At 35.3% G+C, this 20226-nt stretch overlaps 1 protein-coding gene across 30 annotated transcripts in view; it reads right to left on the bottom strand.

The window, feature by feature from the left end:
• NUBPL (NUBP iron-sulfur cluster assembly factor, mitochondrial) overlaps positions 1-20226 on the bottom strand; it is a 231053-nt gene that overhangs the window by 156038 nt on the left and 54789 nt on the right. The gene's annotated exons all lie outside the window — the stretch shown is intronic.

The raw sequence follows: 20226 nt of genomic DNA, 5'->3' as shown, positions 1-20226 counted from the left end.
TTATGAGATATCAGATGCAAGAAAAAAGCTGAATCTGCTACTATTCTTTCCGGAGAACTTCAAGTGGCTGGGTTTGACAAAGTAGTTCCAACAACTTAGTACCCAGTAAAGGTTTAAAATACCCTACTTGTTTACCTGGAAGAAAAGGATTTAGAGAAAGTTGAGTAAAGACAGGAAAATGGAGTGTATCAAAATTCAAATGCCAATAATAAATAAATTATTGCAATAATAAAGCTGTATCCACATCAAAGCAAATGGTGGGTATTTGTTGTTTCTAGTGGCTGAGTAATATTCTATTGTATACACATACCACAGCTTCTTTATCCATTCATCTTTCGATGGGCACCAACGCTGGATGGAACTGGAGGGTATTATGCTGAGTGAAATAAGTCAATCGGAAAAGGACAAACATTATATGGTCTCACTCATTTGGGGAATATAAAAATTAGTGAAAGGGAATAAAGGGGAAAGGAGACAAAATGAGTGGGAAATACCAGTGAGGGAGACAGAACATGAGAGACTCCTAACTCTGGGAAACGAACAAGGGGTAGTGGAAAGGGGGGGGGGTTGGGGTGACTGGGTGACAGGCACTGAGGGGGGCACTTGACAGGATGAGCACTGGGTGATATGCTATATGTTGGCAAACTGAACTCCAATAAAAAAATTAAAAATAAAATAAATTAAAAATAAAATTAATTAATTAATTAATTTTAAAAATAAATTTAAAAAACTGTATCTAGTAGTGGAAAGGAAGGGTATCTAGAATATTAGAGTAGGGAGAGGAAAGACCATAAAGAAAATTCTTCAATGTTTTTACGATTTTATACCTATCACTTTTAATATTAAAATTTCATTTATTGGGAAAAAAATAAATAAAATAAAATAAAATAAAATAAAATTTCATTTATCGGGGTGCCTGCGTGGCTGTTGGTTAAGTGACTGGTTCTTGGTTTCAGCTCAGGTCATGATTTCAGGGTCCTGGGATCAAGCCCTGTGCTGGGCTTCACACTCAGTGTAGAGTCTGCTTGAAGATTCTCTCCTCCCCCCCTTGCCTCTCCCCCTGTTCTCACTCTCTAAAATAAATAAATAAATAAATAAATAAATAAATAAATAAATAAATAAATAAGATCCTTTATATTTTTTTTTCATTTATCTTCAGCATACTTTACCTTTTTGTACCAACTTGGAACCTCATAGGCATCCATTCATCTCAAAATTGAAAGCCATTCAGATATCTTTCTTAACATCCAACCTCTTTCCCAGGAAAAGGAACTGTCCCTTTCTTTTCCAATTCATTCCTTCCTTAAACAAAATTCTCCTTTTCTCATGTGGGTGATTTCCATTAGGAAAAGGACATGAAACAAGTGCACCAGTCTTGAGAGCTTAAGCTTTGTAGGAAATACAAGTATTTTTAAATGGAATATGCTCAGTAGATTATAAACGGAAGGGGGGCACCTGGGTGGCTCTTAGTTCCAGCTCAGGTCATGATCTCAGGGTTATGAGATCAAACCCCATGTGGGGTGTGGAGCCTGCTTAAGATTCTCTCTCCCCCTCTGTCTCCTGCCCCTGTGGTGTGCACCTTCTCTCACTCTTAAAAAATAAATAAATATACACACACACACACGGGAGACTAAATAAGGGATATTTTAGAGCAGAAGTGGTAACTTAGACTCTTGTCTACTATGAGGCTAAAATTTTATTCATTTACTTAATCACTCGGCAAATTACTTACTGAGTAACTAGAAGTATAGATAATAAACTTGACACACTACCTCTGAAAATCTGCTGATTTATATTGTTGAGTGTAACAGGAAGAAATGAAAGAAAACCTAGGTGATAATGGAACTTTAAGTAAAGATGATAAATACTTGATTTACATGCTCCTACTTCCACAAACCACATACCACCCTTCCTGGTCTCCAACTCTTTATACCTGCTTTGGCATCATAAATTATCACTAACTAATCACTAACTGATCACATTCTTTCCTGCTGAAACCAGTTAATGGACTCAGAACAATGTTCCAGGCTACCAGTTGATATTTAAGATGAAAACGATGCATGATCTCTGAGTTAAAGGAGTAGTCAGGCATCTGGGAAGTTAAAGTTTTAAAGATGGCAGAATGAACCACTTATGTTCACTAGAAGAGTAACACAATAGGAGTTACATTTTATGTCATGAGGCACTGTAGAAGATACTTTACAGATACCGTATTTCACTGAATCCTAACAACAATCCTATGAGGCAAGTACTATCTCCATTTTACAGTTGGAAAGAAAAGTGGAAGCCTATCCCCAACCTCCTCCCTGCTTTATCCCTTTCTTCCACTGCAGCCTCCAAACCAGCTCTCCATAATCATTTCCTTTTCTGATCTTTTCTGATCTTCTCTAGGATCTAACACTTAACAAATGTTATCCTGTATGATTATTTATCTTTTTTATGGCTCTAACCCACTTCCCCAACTAAATATCACATTCCCCTTACTTAGTATAACTGGTGTTCAAAGCCTATAGTTATATAATAACCAAAACAATTTTCTAAATAGCTCAATAGTCAAAAGTAAATAGATACTGAAGGAAACCTGCACACCCTATATTTGGTCATCTAGGCATTTGTAATGCAGTAAAATATTACTTATTATCAGAAATTAGCCACTTATTAGCTGTGAACAAGTTGTTTTTATATGACATCTAGATTCTTCAAATGTCATGCTTCATATGAAGTAGTTTAAGATCAGAAAACTAAACTAAGCTGCCCAAAGTTAAACGGCCAGCAGCAACAATAGCAGTAAGTTCCATATTATTTACATATGTTTAAGTTTCATATTTTTTCCACACACATATCCAAAGAAGCAGGAGGCTTAAGATCATGCAAATATGTGAGATCAGAAGATAACACACAGTTGGATAGTTAGCTAGTATAGATTTTCCTTATACTGCTTGAAGACACCTAGACAAGTTCCACGAAACGATTTAACAGTGCTTCAGAGCACAAAACACCAAGTTATTCCATAAGTAATGTGACTTATGTTTTAAGTCAATTGCAAGTTCTTAGGATTACTAGCTATAGCATTACAGTTGACTGTTTTTGGTTATTTTGATATAACTTTTAACTAAATTTCTATAATCTCCACAATTTTTCTGTTTATATGGTGACATTTCCAGTGTCATCATTAGATAAGAATCTAATTTATATTCCAAGTAAGACTGGTTTTCTTCTCTTAGCTCTCTTGGCTTCTTAAAAATCTCAAATTCCTTTTTATTTTTATTTTTTGAAGATTTTATTTATTTACTCATGAGAAACACAGAGAGAGAGAGAGAAGCAGAGACACAGGCAGAGGGAGAAGCAGGCTCCATGCAGGGAGCCTGATGTGGGACTCCATACCAGTACTCTGGGATCACACCCTGTGCGGAAGGCAGATGCTCAACTGCTGAGCCACCCAGATGTCCCAACAAATTCCTTTTTAAACAGCAATAGTTAACTGTAAGTAAAAAGGGTTCCGGAGCAGGGATTTGAAACATACTAAAAATGCATGCCCATAACACAGTGACAAAAAAAAAAAAAAGAAAAAAAGAAAAAAAAAGAGAGCATTTAGCAGCAAGTCAGCAAAACAGGAGTGAAATAGTGGGACTAGAAAAAGGTATCTTAGCCATATGACAAGGCCTTAACACAAAACTGCACTTCTAAGAGTAACACCTGTTACTGTGTATATACTGTGAAGCAAAGAAAAAAAAATTCTAAACACAAAAAAATGAAGACAAGGGGCACCTGGATAGCTCAGTCAGATAAGCAGCTGACTCTTGGTTTAGCTCAGGTAATGATCTCACTAGTGAAGGGCTTGAGCCACACATCTGCATCTGCATCTGGGCTCCACACTCAGCAGGGCATCTGTTTGAAGATTCTTTCCCTCTGCTTCTCCACCCCCCGCCCCCCACGGAGGCATGTGTATGAGCACACTATTTCTCTCAAATAAATAAATAAATCGTTAAAAAAAATGAAGACAAAATGATGAATGTCATTATATAAAAGTCCCAATTAAGAACATAAACAGAATAGAAAAAAATAACCAGGTGTACTACAAAGACAAAACACTGACTTCAGTGTGGACTTTATACCAGGATGGTTAAAAGACTTTCATAGACTCAACTTGTTTTAAGAGGAAAGGAAAAGATACAAAGCCTAGAAATGAAAAGCTATTTTAAGAAGACTACTGAAAAAATTGATCTAACATAACAAAAACAATGTAATAAAAAGACACAGCTGTGGAATATAAATAGGGGATCCCTGGGTGGCGCCGCGGTTTGGCGCCTGCCTTTGGCCCAGGGCGCGATTCTGGAGACCCGGGATCGAGTCCCACGTCGGGCTCCCGGTGCATGGGGCCTGCTTCTCCCTCTGCCTGTGTCTCTGCCTCTCTCTCTCTGTGGCTATCATAAGTAAATAAAAATTAAAAAAAAAAAAAAAAAAAAAAAGACACAGCTGTGGAATATAAATAAATTATGATAAAAACATAAAAAACATAAAGTAAATTTACAAATACTTAGGGGCCAACTCTCTTCCATAAATATTTTGTATACACAATAAAAGCCTTACTACATTACCCATTTAGTTATACCAAGGGTTTGGTGGCTCAAACAAATAGTCCATAGTTCAGAATATATATACAAGAAATCAAAGGAAAGAAATAATAGCAAGTACAGTCACTAATGTCTGTGACCCCACAGTAAACTGGACACTGCACAGAAACGTAATGAAATACTGCAATGTCAGATAGTTTTGTGATTCTGGCTATCACTCAAGTACTTCTAAAATAATGCTTTCAAAACTCCACTCTGTGCCATCTAAGATTAAAAGTCATTACCTTATAAAATAGGTGTAACCCTAACAAAGGCTAAACATAAATTACCATTCTTTAAAAATTAATTTTATTTTAAATATTTTAAAATAAAATATTATTTTTAATAAACACTAATTGCTTAGAATTCTATCCCTTCACTCATTCAACATACTTACTGAGCATCTACTATATGCTTAGTATATAGTATCAATTAAACATTTCAAAATTTAAAATCATTTAAAATCACGTCTCAGATTCTCTAGTATGTTTGATTTTCTTAAACATCAAAAGCACCTTTAAAAACACAGATATATATTATTACAATGATTATAAAACTTCTTCCTAAACTTAATACAAAATTATTAATGATAGATTTGTTTCATAACTAAAGGTAGCATGTTTACCAAGATATGGTTTAGGGATAGTGATCATCAGAGAGTCAAGAAAGGATCACAGGACCTAGGGGCTCCTTCTAGGAGAGCTCTACCTGTCTAGCATGCCAAATTTCTTCTTACATTACCAGGAATTTTCAGGCCCATTACTTTTCCTGCATCTCAATATATTATACATTCCTTCAAATTTTTTAAGCAGCCTCCTAACACAACATTTAATTGCCTGCTTTAAGCTGGTGGTATTTTGTACACTATACTCAAATTCAACTAATATCTTTACTGACTGATTAGATTTTGCTTTTTCTCTTATCTTTCTCATCTGACTCAATGCCACAATGCTACATTCTTTTTATTGACAGGAAAGATGCAACAGAGAAATTACTTTGTAGTTTACTGCTGTTTTCAAGAGTGTATCATTTTACAAAATAAGCAACAATTAGGTATGAGATAAATTATGACTATAAAACAGAATCTTACATGCCCACCATTATTTATTACTTAACTTCCATGGCTGGCTACTTATACAGTCATTAGCCCTAAAAGGTTGAAGGTAATCTTTTCAAAGGGTGATCAGATATCTTAGTAAGGTCAAGAAACTGTCCACGTTTTCAAGGACCAGCATGAACTAGATAGCAAACAAGGAACATAAACATCACAAAGGTCAAATTACCAAAACTTTGAGGGCTCTTGATAATGAGTAAGCCTAAATGAAATGTCAATGTGTACATTCAAGTATCTTACAGTGAATGCAGTTTGTCTACTCCTTAGAACTAAGGAATTTAGATGGGGGGGAGCGGGGGGGATCACAGACAAGCAATAGGGAAATAAGAGATTAAGGGAATCTGATGAACCTAGATGTTTCCTTACTTACTTCCATAACTATGGGAGTTGAGTAAGCATACCATAAAAAAAGTAAAGTGTAAAGAACTGATTTTATCCCTTTTCACCTTTATTGCATTGCTCACCATTTTGTACTAGGTAATTAAAAATGTATTCACTACAACACTTCAGAATATGCCAAGAAATAATATTCAACTTGGGCAACTTCATTTAAGAGGCATACTGACATGACCCATGGCCAGAAAAATAACTAGAATGGTCAGCATACTCGAAACTGCATTAATATATGAGAAAAAGCTGAAGGCTGGAAATTGCATAGCTGAGAAAAAAACATAAGGCTGTGATCATGGTATACGAATATTTCACAAGTTATCAAAAGAAAATAGATTAGGTGGTTCTCATAAGAACAGAACTAGTAAAAGTATGTCAAAGTTATGACGTAGATTTTTATTCAGAATAATAACATTAAATAGACCTGTCATGACACAGCAAAATCTCCCTTACTGGAACTGTTTAGGCAGATCATCACCTATCACACTTCTGTGGATTCCGTAATTTTATAATACCACAAACCAAGAGTTTCAAATACATCTTACGCTAGAGAACAGCAGCCATTTTAATTCATGTTCCTAATTTGTCTGTAATTAAATGTTCTCAGTCTCTGTTTATAATAAGGAATGCCTCATTTCCACCAAGGTTCCTTTTAATGACTTACAGAAAGACTGAATTAATTATCTATCTATGTCTATTAATAAGTTAAAAGTAGAAGGCATGGAACATACAGCTGACATGTAAATATAGGTTACATATAAATAATCACCACTACCATGTTTCAGAGTTGAATAAACTACTTTGATATACATCAAAATATTTCCTTCTCTTTCCTTCTGGTAATTCTCTTTTCCTCTGGTAATTTTCTTACACACAAATACATTGTGGGTTACGGAGTATCTAGATTCTGGCTTACCACTCGGGGCAAAATTTATTACTTTATTACCCTCCTTACCTGTAACATAAATATGCTGATGAACTTAATGGAATCTAGATAATGTAACATTATTTCTTCCTCCCTGCTTTCATCAATTCTTCAGTGCACACACAGAACACTAGTTAGGAGTAACTATATACATATAGAAAGGCAAGCAGATGACAATCTATAAGATGGATTTTCTCTCGTTTCAAATCCTGAGTTTGTGTCTTGAAACAAACGCCTCTGCTTCTGAAGGAAAAGGCCAGGCAACTACTATAAGCCTGTCCTTCTTGATTATCTGTCATTCGTCCTTCCAGTTCACCCTGTCCTCAGAATTAGGGATCCCCATATGGATTACATCAAAAGCAGAGCAGAAAGAGGAAGGAGAGGGAGGTCAGGGTATTTCATTTCCTGGTTTTTCTCGGGCGGGGGGGGGTGCGGTGTCTTGGGCTGGCTGGGTCCCTCCAATGAATCTCACTGCTCCTCCTGAGAAAGACATCCCTACAGGACTGTCTCCTTCCAGATCCGGATATGTTCCCTCCCCTCACCTTGAAGTGGATAGAGCGTGTCAAGATATTCATGACAGTTGAGGCTGAACAAAATCATATTCAATTAAAGAAGAAATAAATACTTAGGGAGAGCCTACCAATATCTTCCCAAAACCATTCCCATTCATTATATAAATAAACTAAGGCTATGAGAGTTTAACACAACTTGCCCAAAGTACACAAAGGTAATAAGTTATAGTCAGGATCTGACTGCAAGTCTCTCAGATTCTAAATCCCTACTGTATCTTATTGACTGCCTTGTAATAAGTCTTTTGCGGAGTCTAAGAAATAAATTTCATCAAACCATACTATCAACTCAATTAATGCATCCTGTGTTACTATCAACCACTTGTAATAATAGGGATAAGCAGTTAACATTTACTAAAAACCCTTAAATTTATTATCTCACTTCTTTTTCATACTGCCTTCAAAGTTGTGGAATTTGCCCACGAGTATACAGCAGTAAGTAGTGCCATGGGAATTGGGGGTTGAGTCAATCTAAACCAAAGCCCAAGATCTGGGGATCCCTGGGTGGCTAAGCAGTTTAGCGCCTGCCTTCGGCCCAGGGCATGATCCTGGGGTCCCAGGATTGAGTCCCACATCAGGCTCCCTGCACAGGGCCTGCTTCTCCCTCTGCCTGTGTCTCTGCCTCTCTTTCTCTCTCTCTCTCTCATGAATAAATAAAATATATATATATAAAAAGCCCAAGATCTTTCCATCACATCACACTGTCTTAACAGAAGCACAAATGACAGGCCTCAGAACAGTCCAAAGAAAAGGAGTACATGAAAAACTATGTCCCAAACCACAGAAAGGGAAGAGAGAATATTAAAGGGAAAAGGGAATGAATAGAGTTTGAAAAGGAAAAAAGAAGTATGACATGTTCTCTTTGTATATTGGCACATATCATTTCCCCATTTCCATTAAGATATGATTTAATTCTATCATCATCATGGAGCCATTCTCTACCTCCCCTGCCCTCAATCTTACCCTCTCACTGGTCTCCTATATATCATTTAAATCAATTATGTGACTGAGTACATTATAAATGTATATAATGTACATTAAAGTACATTATATTGCTATTTCTGAGTGTTTTATTAATCAGGTACAAGCAGCTTGAGGACAACTTTTGTATCTTACAATCCAGATTCCAACATGAATGCAGTGTCTGTGTTGAGGATAATCATATTCAAACATTACATTTTTAAAAAATTATTTAGAAGTTTTTCAAAAACAGGTTATCAGCTCTAGGTACCTTAACACCAGTAGAGTAAACAAAATAAATGGAGAGAAAAGAACTAATTCAAATCTCTACGGGACTTGTTTACAAAGTGCCACATCTAAATTATTATTTCCAGACTTCAGACATAAACTTTAAAGCATTCATTTCTACATCATTTTTTTTAAGTAAGGAAAAAAATGAGGCCAAAAATTTCATGAAAGCCATAATAAGAATTACTAAACTAGAAAGTAAGACTTCTGACTTCTGGTTGAAGAACTTTCCATTAAACCAGTAGTTTTCAAGTGTTACTGGTCCTCTGGAGATCCCAAGAACCTTTCAGATAATCCAAAAGGGTAAAACTATTTTCATAAAAATATTAAGATATGATTGGCTTTTAACTGGAGTTGTCTTTCACACTGATGGTCCAAAAACAATAGTAGGCAAGACTATCAGCACCTTAGTAAAAAACAAGGCAGTGGTGGAACCAAACCCTATTTTATAGTCACCATATTCACCACCACATACAACAGTAAAAATAAATGCCAGTTTCACTGAAGAATGTCTCGATGAAGTGGCGACAAGTATTTACCAAATCCTGACCCTTGAGTACATGTCTTTTTAAACATTCTGTGTGACAAATGAGAAGTACACATAAAGCACCTCTGCTGTATATTGTATTACATTACAATGGCTCTCAAAGGAAAGCACTTATGTAACTGAGTTGTAAGCTAATCAAGATATATTTTTTCATAGAACATCATTTCTTCAAAATGATGGGTGCTCAGATTTGGATATTTAGTATACAAAATGAAATGAGCCTGTCACTTCACATCATCCAATTGACAATATTTGTTTCTATGACAAAATTAGAACTTTCATGTAAAATTAGATTTTCTGAAAAAACCTTTATCTGGTCACCATGAGTTTAATAACTTCTGATACTTAGAGAACCGTCTGATAATACACAATAATATAGTACTAATAAATGGATTGTTTATATTATATAATGAAACATGTAAACAACTGGAAGACCAGCATAAATCAGTGAACTAATATTTTCTAAATGACAATGCATGATGTTATAAAATCCAACTCAAAGTCTAAAATAGACCAAAGATTTGAATATAACAGACTATGAAAAGTTCGCTGATACAGTCTCAGATTCCATACTGCAACTAATCTCTAAGAAGCCACCACTTATCAAAATTGTGGTATAATATCAAAGAAGAGAATCCAATAGTTACTTGAAATAACTAGTTAAAATATCCTTCCTTTCTCCAACTACATGTCTATGTGAGGTTATATTTTCCTCAAATACCACAGCCAAAACAACATATTGCAACAGACTGAATGCAATGCCAAAGTAGATATGAAAATCTAGCAGTCTCCTATTATGCCTGACATTAAAATGATTTACAAAAATGTAAAACAATTCCATTTCATCTTGCTAATTTTTTACTTCAGAATACATAATAATGTTATTTATGTTAACAAGTTTGTGAGTTTGTAATTTTTAATGAATTAATAAATGTTTTTAATTTCTCAGTTTTAATTTCTAACTTGGTAATATAACCTACATTAACAAAAGCAGTGTGGGATATTTTTAAGAGCTTAAGAGTCTCCAGAGGCCAAAAAAGTTTGAGAACTACTATACTATATTATGCTATAATGGAACACTCAGAAGTTGAAGATGAATAGAGTAAAAAGATTTGTATCTAAAGTAGGAACCCTGAAAACATTCAAGTTTATGAGAAAAAGTCCCACTCTCTACCTCAGGTCAAACCTGGAATTAGGTGGTAGACAGTTATTGTTTGTTTTGGAGAAAAGAGACATATAAGAGGACAATCCGATACCAGGACAAACCGACAGACTGTCCAGACAACCTTCAACTCTCCACAGCCCCTTGTCACTACTACCATTTCCAGTCTCTATCTGAAATTACAAAGAAACAAAAGTCAATAGAGAGGAAGGAGGAAGGTTATAGAGCAGACAAGGCAGGCCTCAGGTACTGAAGATAAAAGACCATTTTGGGGTAGAAGTAGTAGTAGAAGGATGATAGATTAACCTGTGATTTATAAATAAAACATCCCATATATTTTGTTCATGACAGATGGAATATATCACCCATAGTTTAAATGTTCATTTTTTGTTTAATATGAAAATTTAAAACAAAATTTAAAGGTAAACATAATTTCTCTCTTTTTAATATGACCAAGTCTCCTGCTCTTCTTCGTGCTTTATAGTTGAAAGCCTTATCAGATCCAGGGTTGGCTGGACTGCATCACAGAAAGATTAGAAGTTCTTCTGTTTCCATGGTCCTCTGTTCATACCTTCCCAGAGTACTTAGTGTGCTGACATTTTCCATCTCCCTCACTGGACTGCAAACTTAAGTACAGAGTTTTCAACTGACTCGTCTTTATTTCCTAGAACATAGCACAGTACCTTTATAGACATGTTCAATAACAGATTCCCAAATGACTGATTTCCCAAGGGTCATATATATTTTATAAAATATATTTCTTCAAGAAGTATAGCACAAGTTGTACTGAGATATCTTCAAAATAGTGGTTGTAACATACTATTAAACTTAAAATATAATCTTCAATTATTAACTTATTTAGCCACTCTGAAAATATTTGCTACTTCCTCCTAAAACTTCCTCTTGGCTTCTAATGTTCATATTTTCCTTGTCTTCTCTCTACTTCTCTGGTCAGCTCTTCTCAGTCTTTCCCTGATCCCTTTGGGTTCTATCCTATCAAATTCTATCCTCAAGTCTTACACTTGACTCTCTCTATAACTCTTTTGGGCTATCATAGCTAAGTCAGAATTTCTCAACCACAACCTAACGGACATTTTGGACCAGGTAATAATTTGTTGTAAGGGGATGCCTTGTGCATTGCAGGATGTCTAGCAGCATCTCTGGCCTCTACCCACAAGATCCCTCAACTGTAACAATCAAAAATCTCTATTCATTGTCAAATGTCTCCTGAGGGAAGAAAATCACTCCAGGTTGAAAATCAGTGATCTAAACTAGCAACTTCAAATATACACACATGCACACATGCACGCACACACACTGCTAACTCCCAAATCTGTACTGTTAACCCAAACCTCTCTCCTGAACACAATATATTCCAATCACCTGTTGCCTAACTCTCTTTAGACATCAAATTCAATAAACCTTAACTCATTACTGCTTTCCTTACATTTATTCCTTTTCCTTCTCTGCTCTATCTTGATAAATGACACATTTATCTACACAATCACTCAATCCAGAATTCCAGGAGCCATCGTAGACACCTTTTTCTCATTCAAATTCAATGAATTACCAAATCCTATTATTTCAATCTCCTTAATATTTTTCAATTAGGTCCCTTCTCCTCCATTTCTACTGCCATATACTTAAATCAGGCCTTATAACATCTCACCTGGATAACTATAGTAGCATCCCAACTGGCCCTACCCCACATCTGGTCCTATTACCTTTCCTCCACAATGTTGCCAAAATGATCTTCCTAGAACACAGAACTGATAGTATCACTCCCCTACCTAAAATTCATGAGAGTTTCTCACAGCCTGAGTTACACATCAGTTCCTCAAACTGAAAGCACAAAAAGGCATTTATGATAAGACCATCACCTATCTTTCTTGGCCCAATCTTACTCTTGCAACTAACCCACAGAGATTCTTCACTTACTGCCATACCAAACAATTTGCATTCTGTAGGCTTTTAACACATGATAATATTCCTTCTGCCTGGAATTTCCTCCTTACTTTCAATCCTCAACTCCTTACCACCAACTCCTGGCTCATCTGTTTTTTAAAATTTAGCTCAAAAATCATTCCTCCAAGAAGACTTCTCTAAATTTCCAGTTTGACTTATAGTCCCCATCTCAGTTCACAAAGAAGCATGCTTACCTTCTATTATAGCATTTACTTATGCTTATTATGCTTTGATCACTGGCTAGTATATCTATTATAAGCTCCAAGAGAATGAGCAACAAACCTTATTTGATCTGACAGCCAACAAATCAAATATTTTTCATACTTACTAACTACTAACTATAGGATATACCCAATAAGCATTTGCTAAGTAAATGGAAATAATGTTTCCTTTAACATTTCACTTTTAATACATAAGCAAATTTTAAAACTAGATTTAAAATAAGCATAATTTATTTCTAAAGCAACCACTTTTATTTTAAGTCAGTGTTAGGTTGCAAGTAACAGAATTTTAAAAGATGCTTTACTTAAATATATGTGTGTATGTACATATGCATGTACATGTGTATTTTTTTCCAGCTATGGAATCTGTAATAAACATTTATAAGTAAAAAGCCATATTGTATCCAAACACAGCCATCTAAACTCAGATTACCAAGACTGTTATCTCAATTTTAGTTACTATTCTTGCCCAAATCTGACAGAACATTCTTGCTTATTGTGAGGCTTTGGTCAAGTGTACAACGTGAAATATCAAATTTTGCAATCGGTTGTTTGAAATAAGAAAGTGGCTTACTGATGCACCCGTCTTTATCTCAAACATCAGTTAAAACTTAGCCCTTATACTCAAGTCCCAATCCCCACAATATTATTATACTTAAAACTGATAAGCATTACAAGTCCCCCCAAAAACCTCAATCATAAAGAAACCAAGTTTTTAGATATAGAGTTTGATACTATCAAATTTTATATTTTAAAATTAAAAAGTATATGTTATGTACATATACAACACAATGACTACAGCAAATAATACTGTTATATTTTTAAAAATCAAAAATTATCAAATTGAAAGAATAAAATGACTAAAAACATATAAAGCCATTTTATTTTCTGTGCATATCTTATGAAAGACAACTATGAAACTGAATTTCTAAATATTACTCAAATATCCCTTTGATGCATGCACTCTCTTGAGAAATAAAACTTTGTTTTGTTTTGTTTTAAAGATTTTATTTATTTATTCATGAGAGACGGAGAGACAGAGAGAGAGAGAGAGAGGCAGAGATACAGGCAGTGGGAGAAGCAGGCTCCATGCAGGGAGCCCGACGTGGGACTCGATCCCAGGTCTCCAGGATCATGCCCTGGGCTGACGATGGCGCTAAACTGCTGAGCCACCTGGGCTGCCCAAGAAATAAACTTTGAAATGTACTGGTTTAATAGACTAGAGGGATCAATTTATGTTCTCTTAAGAATTCAGGATATCAAAATTGGAAAGAATCCTGCAATTTCTTGATTCCCTGCCATTATGTCCTAGCATCAGTCAATAAGATATTCACTGAAATAGCTGTCTGGGTACACAAGAGCTCAGCTCCCCACCTCCATCCCCATGCATTGAAAGTCCCACATGACCTCTCTACACCCTTTTAGCCTCACTCTCATTCCAGCCACCAGCTCTGCATGGGCTCTGACCAATGTCACACAGGGGCTCTCTGAAAGTACTTCACTTCAGGCCTACATACTATGTGCCTTTCACCTCCCCCCCTCCAAAAAAAAAAAAAAAATGACCATCCTGATGCCAAAGTACAGGATGCCTTAGGACTCTGGTGGGACTCACTCATACAGAACTCAGAAATGCAGGTGAGTTCCTACCTACTGAGGTGAGGCTTTGGACAATGGGAGATGGATATAATTAGATAAATTCTTCCCCTTTCCTCCCACATACACAGTCCCAGGCAGTCAAGCAATCTGTCACATTAAGGGACAGTTAGCTGTCTGATAGCACAATTTCATATTAGCTCTTCCTCCTTGTCTCCTTCCTCAATCTGGGTTTGTACTTCTAATAAATTAGCAATCCACAGGAATCTGTTTTCTGGAGAACTCAGTTCAAGGCACTCACTCTACCACTTCAAAAGAAATTCTGTGGTTTATATACTGCTAGGGATATCTCAAAGCCAATGAAACTGCAAGCTGCTCTTTCTGTTTTCTTTTCCTTAACTGAAAGACCTCAGGGAATAAGATGAAAACCTTACTGTCACTGCTTCCTCATTCACCACTTCTCCTAACCTATTATAATACCAACCTCCAGAAAAACAGTAACAAGTAACATCTTTTAGTGTTCATGCACTATTTTAGTTTGGCAATACAGATGGTTAGAGGAAAGAATGGTGGTATACAATGACCTACTAGTTCCTTCCTTTTTTTCCAGGTTGCTCAAAGTCCCAAAGATGGCATGCTGAATACTGTCCTCTCCATCATGGCTCAAACACTGTCAAACATTTTGGAAAATAATGTAAACATTCACATGTTAGAAATGGTGACATTTATGGTGATGGAAAATAAAACTCACTGTTGACTGAATTAGCAAAGCAAGCTTGTTGGAATTGGGACTATGGAAGTAGACAGAAGGTGAGGATCACATCATACAGAGCTTTACAGTGCTGGTAATGTTCCAAATGGTAATACTGGTCATGATAACATTAAGGATTTTAAATGTAATAAGTTTTTTACATGAGATGAAAATAAAATTTTAGGCTCCAACTCCTAGTATCTGGTAGACTAGTGAAGTTTCCAAACTGGAAAGTAGAGAAGGCTTAAAACTAAATTACTAAGTCTCCCAATGAAACATTACTATTTTATTTTCCTCCAGTGATGATTGCTCTTTTAAAGAGCAAACAGAATCACTGGGTCAATACCATGGACACTATTGAAGAAATCCTATATTGTGGTAATATTGCCAGGCAATATTTGCCAGGGCAAATCTATTTAACTTTTTTTTCCAATTTTTGTCATTATAGTAAAATATATAAAACAAAATTTACCATCTTTTATTAAGCCTATAGTTCAGTGATATTAAATAGATTCATAAAGCTGTCCAACCATCATGACTATCCATCTCTACAACCTTTTTCATCTTGTGAAACTAAAAGTGTACACCTATTAAACAATATATTCCCATTCTCCCCTTCCCTCCAGTTCCTGGCAACCACCATTCTACTTTCTGTCTCTATGATTCTGACTATTCTAAGTACTTCATATAAGTGGAATCATACAACATTTGTCTTTTTTGTGACTGGCTTATTTCACCTGGGATGAACTATGTCTTCATGGTTCATCCATGTTGCAAAGATGTTGCAAGACTTTCCTTATTTTTTTTTTTTTTACAATAATGAGATACCATCTTATGTCCTATGTAAAAAGGATGTGGATCTATGGTGTCTCTCATATATAATGAACAGAGCATAAGGTGATACAAACATCTTGGAAAGTAATGTAAACATTCACAAACTCATGACCTGGATATTACACTCCTAGATTCATAGCAAGAAGAAATTCTTGCTGATGTACAATGGAAGACAATGTCCAGAATGAGCACTGTGTTGACAGTGGCAAAAACCTTGAGTGGAGGGGATCTAATGGTGGTATGATATGAAGAATGATGGTCCTCCGAAGATGTCCACATCCTAATCCCTGCAGCCATATTACCAGCTTATTATAAAAGAATATAACTCATATTATTGGTTAGCTCTCAGTGTTGGGAAGCAGGGAAAGGATGAGGTATGGGTGCTGGAAAACAAATTAAATTAAATTAAATTAAATTAAATTAAATTAAATTAAATTAAATGGATATAACTCCGAAACAATCAGAGAGATGAGATACATAGGAAGATACATGAGGAAGAACAGATAACTTCATGACCTCTCCAAGCACATCACTCTCTCCAAATCATGTGTTTACCAAGTGGGAAGCTCCTGCTTTCCTTTCTAACACTGATTAACATTCCATTTTACGTATATACCATGTTTTGCTTATCTATTCATCTGCTGAGATATGTTGAGTAGCTTCCACATAATGGAACAATGAATAGTGAATTCATAATAACAACAGTGAATAATGCTATGAACATGGGTGTACGAAGTCTGTCCAATTTTAACAACAAAATATCATTTCAGTCCATTACCCAGTATAGATGCATATCACATACACAAAATCTAGAGTAGAGGTCCAGAAGGGAAGTGAAAAAGATCACATTTCTTTCTTTTTTTTGTAGCATACCTAATTTCTTCTAAGTTAGCCTCACCAAATCTAGACCGTCAAAACTTTTCATGCCTCTTAGTATAGTGTTATTTTTCATCTTTTTGCCTTTTCCTATAGTCTGCAATTCATATATGTATATTCCCCACATCTTCCACCTTCAAAACTCATTTTACATCCTGCTTTCACCAAACTACTTTCCTAAATGCTTTATTTTCTGTTAACCTCAAAAAAAGAAAAAAGAAATAGTGACATTTATGGTATGTGAATTATATCTTAATCAAAAATAAAAATAAAGCTCTGTTCTCATGTAAAAAAAAAATGTTTTATTAAAGTACCCAGTAAATTATTAAAGTAACTATGAATCAGCAATAATGAAGTCTATTTTAAAAAGCAAAAATTTGCAAGGCACATAAGTTAAGATAGAGTATTAAAAATAAAATTGCAAGTTAATCCTTCCACTATCTAACAATAGCAAGTTCTTTTAATTTTTCTCATCTGAGAGAAAATACTGAAAATGTGCCAATGATTTTGAAAAACATTAGGAATGATCAGAAGATTAGGAAATAGGAAATAAAGTTTGTGCTTTTTTAACCTAGAATTAGACTAGAAAAAAATGTGAAGTACAGACAGCCCTAGAAGAATATGGCCAAATTATAAATGTACCATACTACTAGTCTACACACCTTAATGATAGCTTTCTGATATAACTCAAAAAGGGAAAGAAGCACAGAATACCCATTTGTCTTGAAGTAGGTGCTAATTATAAACACAAAGATTTATGACCTGCTAAAAACAAATCTTTCACAGTTTTTCCTTATTAATTAGATAATTTCATATTACATTTTGTTTTCTGCAATAGAGAATACAACAGGATAATTAGCATGTTAAAATATAGAAATGTCAAAATGATGCCAATTAGTATAATGGTGGCAGACTTACCTAAGATTCCAAAAATAATTTATAAGTTGGGCTTTTAAGAATTCACATTCTTTTAAGTGAATGCCTTAATCATTCAGTTCATTTCTTGGGTGACTTAAGATCAGCTTGTCAACACAAAAGAAGTATTCTTTTAAGGCTTTCCAAGATTTCCAGCATCTCATCTTTACCAGAAAGCCTATTTAATGGCAGTCAATTTGCAAACATCAAATTTAAGATTACAGCTTCAGTAAAAGAAGAAGAAAGAAATTATAAAGTTCACTTCAAGTATATTGGCATAGACTGAACAGACTGCTTAAGAAAAAAATGACACCAAGGGCTCCATTTTGCCATCACTCGTATGCTGCATGCACCAGTTTTCACATTACTTTAATCAAGAGACAGACATAGTAAGTCTATCATTTAAAGTACACAAATTCATTACTCCTTCTTTGTGAAAGTTTGACATCTTGGCATATGTCACATATTTACAAACTAAGTATACATTCCACTAAAAGGACAAAGAAGAAAGAAACTAGAATAACTTCACTTTCTAAGTTTTATTTTCATCAAACAAGAAAAACTAATTGAGTGCTTACAATGTAAGACTGCTAGGGTCAATTCTATCATCACTACATCTTCAAATTTCCTATAATTATTCAGAACTTAACATTGCAATTGACTCCAACAACTAAAGCACAAACAAAAGTACATTCGATAGCAGATAATGCCTAATTTTTTTTAATTTTTATTTATTTATGATAGTCACACAGAGAGAGAGAGAGAGGCAGAGACATAGGCAGAGGGAGAAGCAGGCTCCATGCACCAGGAGCCCGACCTGGGATTCGATCCCGGGTCTCCAGGATCGTGCCCAGGGCCAAAGGCAGGCGCTAAACCGCTGCGCCACCCAGGGATCCCAGATAATGCCTAATTAACTAACATTTGATGACAACAACAACAAAAAATACTTCTATTATTTACACAGATAATCCAACAAAAATCCTACAGTAAATATAGTCATTCTGTCCTAGATCTATGGAAAATAAAAAGCCCAATAAGAAATGAAAAGAAATTATTCAATTATATACCCTTATTACAATTTGAAATAATTTTTTTAAAGATTTATTTACTTATTTGAGAGAGAGAGCATGAGCATGAGTGACAGGAGGGACAGAGGGAGAGGGAGAGAGAATCTTTAAGCTGACTCCCCATGGAACATGAAGCCTGACACAGGGCTGGATCCCAGGACCTAAATCAAAAGTCAGCTATTTAACTCAGGCATCCCTATAACTTTTTTTATTAGGCACCCCTATAATTTGAAATAAATTTTAATAAACTAATTTCACTTAAAACCATTTTCAAGAAGTTAAAAGTTTTCCCAATACTTTTTTTTATTTTTAGTATTTTTAGTATTTAAGTAGTCTTCATGGCCCAACATGAGGCTTCATGCTCTACTAACTGAGCCAGCCAGATATTCCTTTCCAATACTTCATTTTTTTATCACAGCATTTCCTTGTTCTTAAATGTTTTATATTTGATAATTTTGCAAGAAAGTGTAATAACGAGCATGATAAATATTAAAGATTTACTCAAAAAATTACTGTCCTATTGATAGCAGTGAAGCCTGGGAAAAGAAACTAGTATTTGAGGGGTTTTTATAAATACATTAAGACAAATACAACAGATATAGGATTAGAAAAAATAATTTTCATGTCTTCTAACACAAATATATACTTTCTATTCAAATACTTCCATACATCCACACATTTAATGTGAAGAGATAATGATAATGATCACTGACTATGTGCCAGGCATTGTGTCAAATGCACTACACTTACGAGCAATTTCTTTTTTTTTTTATTGGTTTTAGGTTTTTTATTTTAAAAGCTCAGGTTTTATATACAATAGAATGTTTTCTAGTAGCCTCTTGTTTTAATATATTAAAATTTTGCAAAGCCCTTTGAGCTTTGGTCCACCCAGGGTCACTTTGTTATGAGGTAGAGGATTTTATAATCCCCTACACAAAAACCTGTCAATGCCTGTGATGGACACAGGGCCAAGAGTTGTCCCATTCCTGTCCTCTGAGGGCTATGAGAAAGGCCAACCGCTCCAAATCAACAAGGAAGGCCCATCAGGACTGCAGCAGCAGTGTATCCAATTTAAACCAGAAGAAAGCTTAATATCCTCCAATCAGTCTAGGAAGAAAGCCATCCCTCATAATATGAATATGTGTAACTTCCTCTCTAGCCCCAAGGATTGGGATTCTCTCCAACCCAGTTGTCCCTGCATTGCTCCCGACCTCTACTCCAGGCTCCAGGCTTGCAAAGTCCCTTGGTTCCTTTAAACAAGAAAAAAACAAAAACAAAAACAAAAACCCAACCCTTAGGACTCATATACACTGCCGAATATGACAGGCCTATTATCAAGCTGCTGTCAGAATGGTGTGAATGCTCCCCCCCCCCGATGCGCATCAGGGAGGTTTAGAAACCCCCATGGCAGCCTGTCTTGCAACTTGAGCTTTTTG

This window comes from Canis lupus, chromosome 9 (genome assembly GCF_048164855.1).
Source record: "Canis lupus baileyi chromosome 9, mCanLup2.hap1, whole genome shotgun sequence".
NCBI classification, from domain to species: domain Eukaryota; kingdom Metazoa; phylum Chordata; class Mammalia; order Carnivora; family Canidae; genus Canis; species Canis lupus.
The sequence above is the reverse complement of the archived record's forward strand: the minus strand, read 5'-3'. Positions and strand labels throughout refer to the sequence as shown.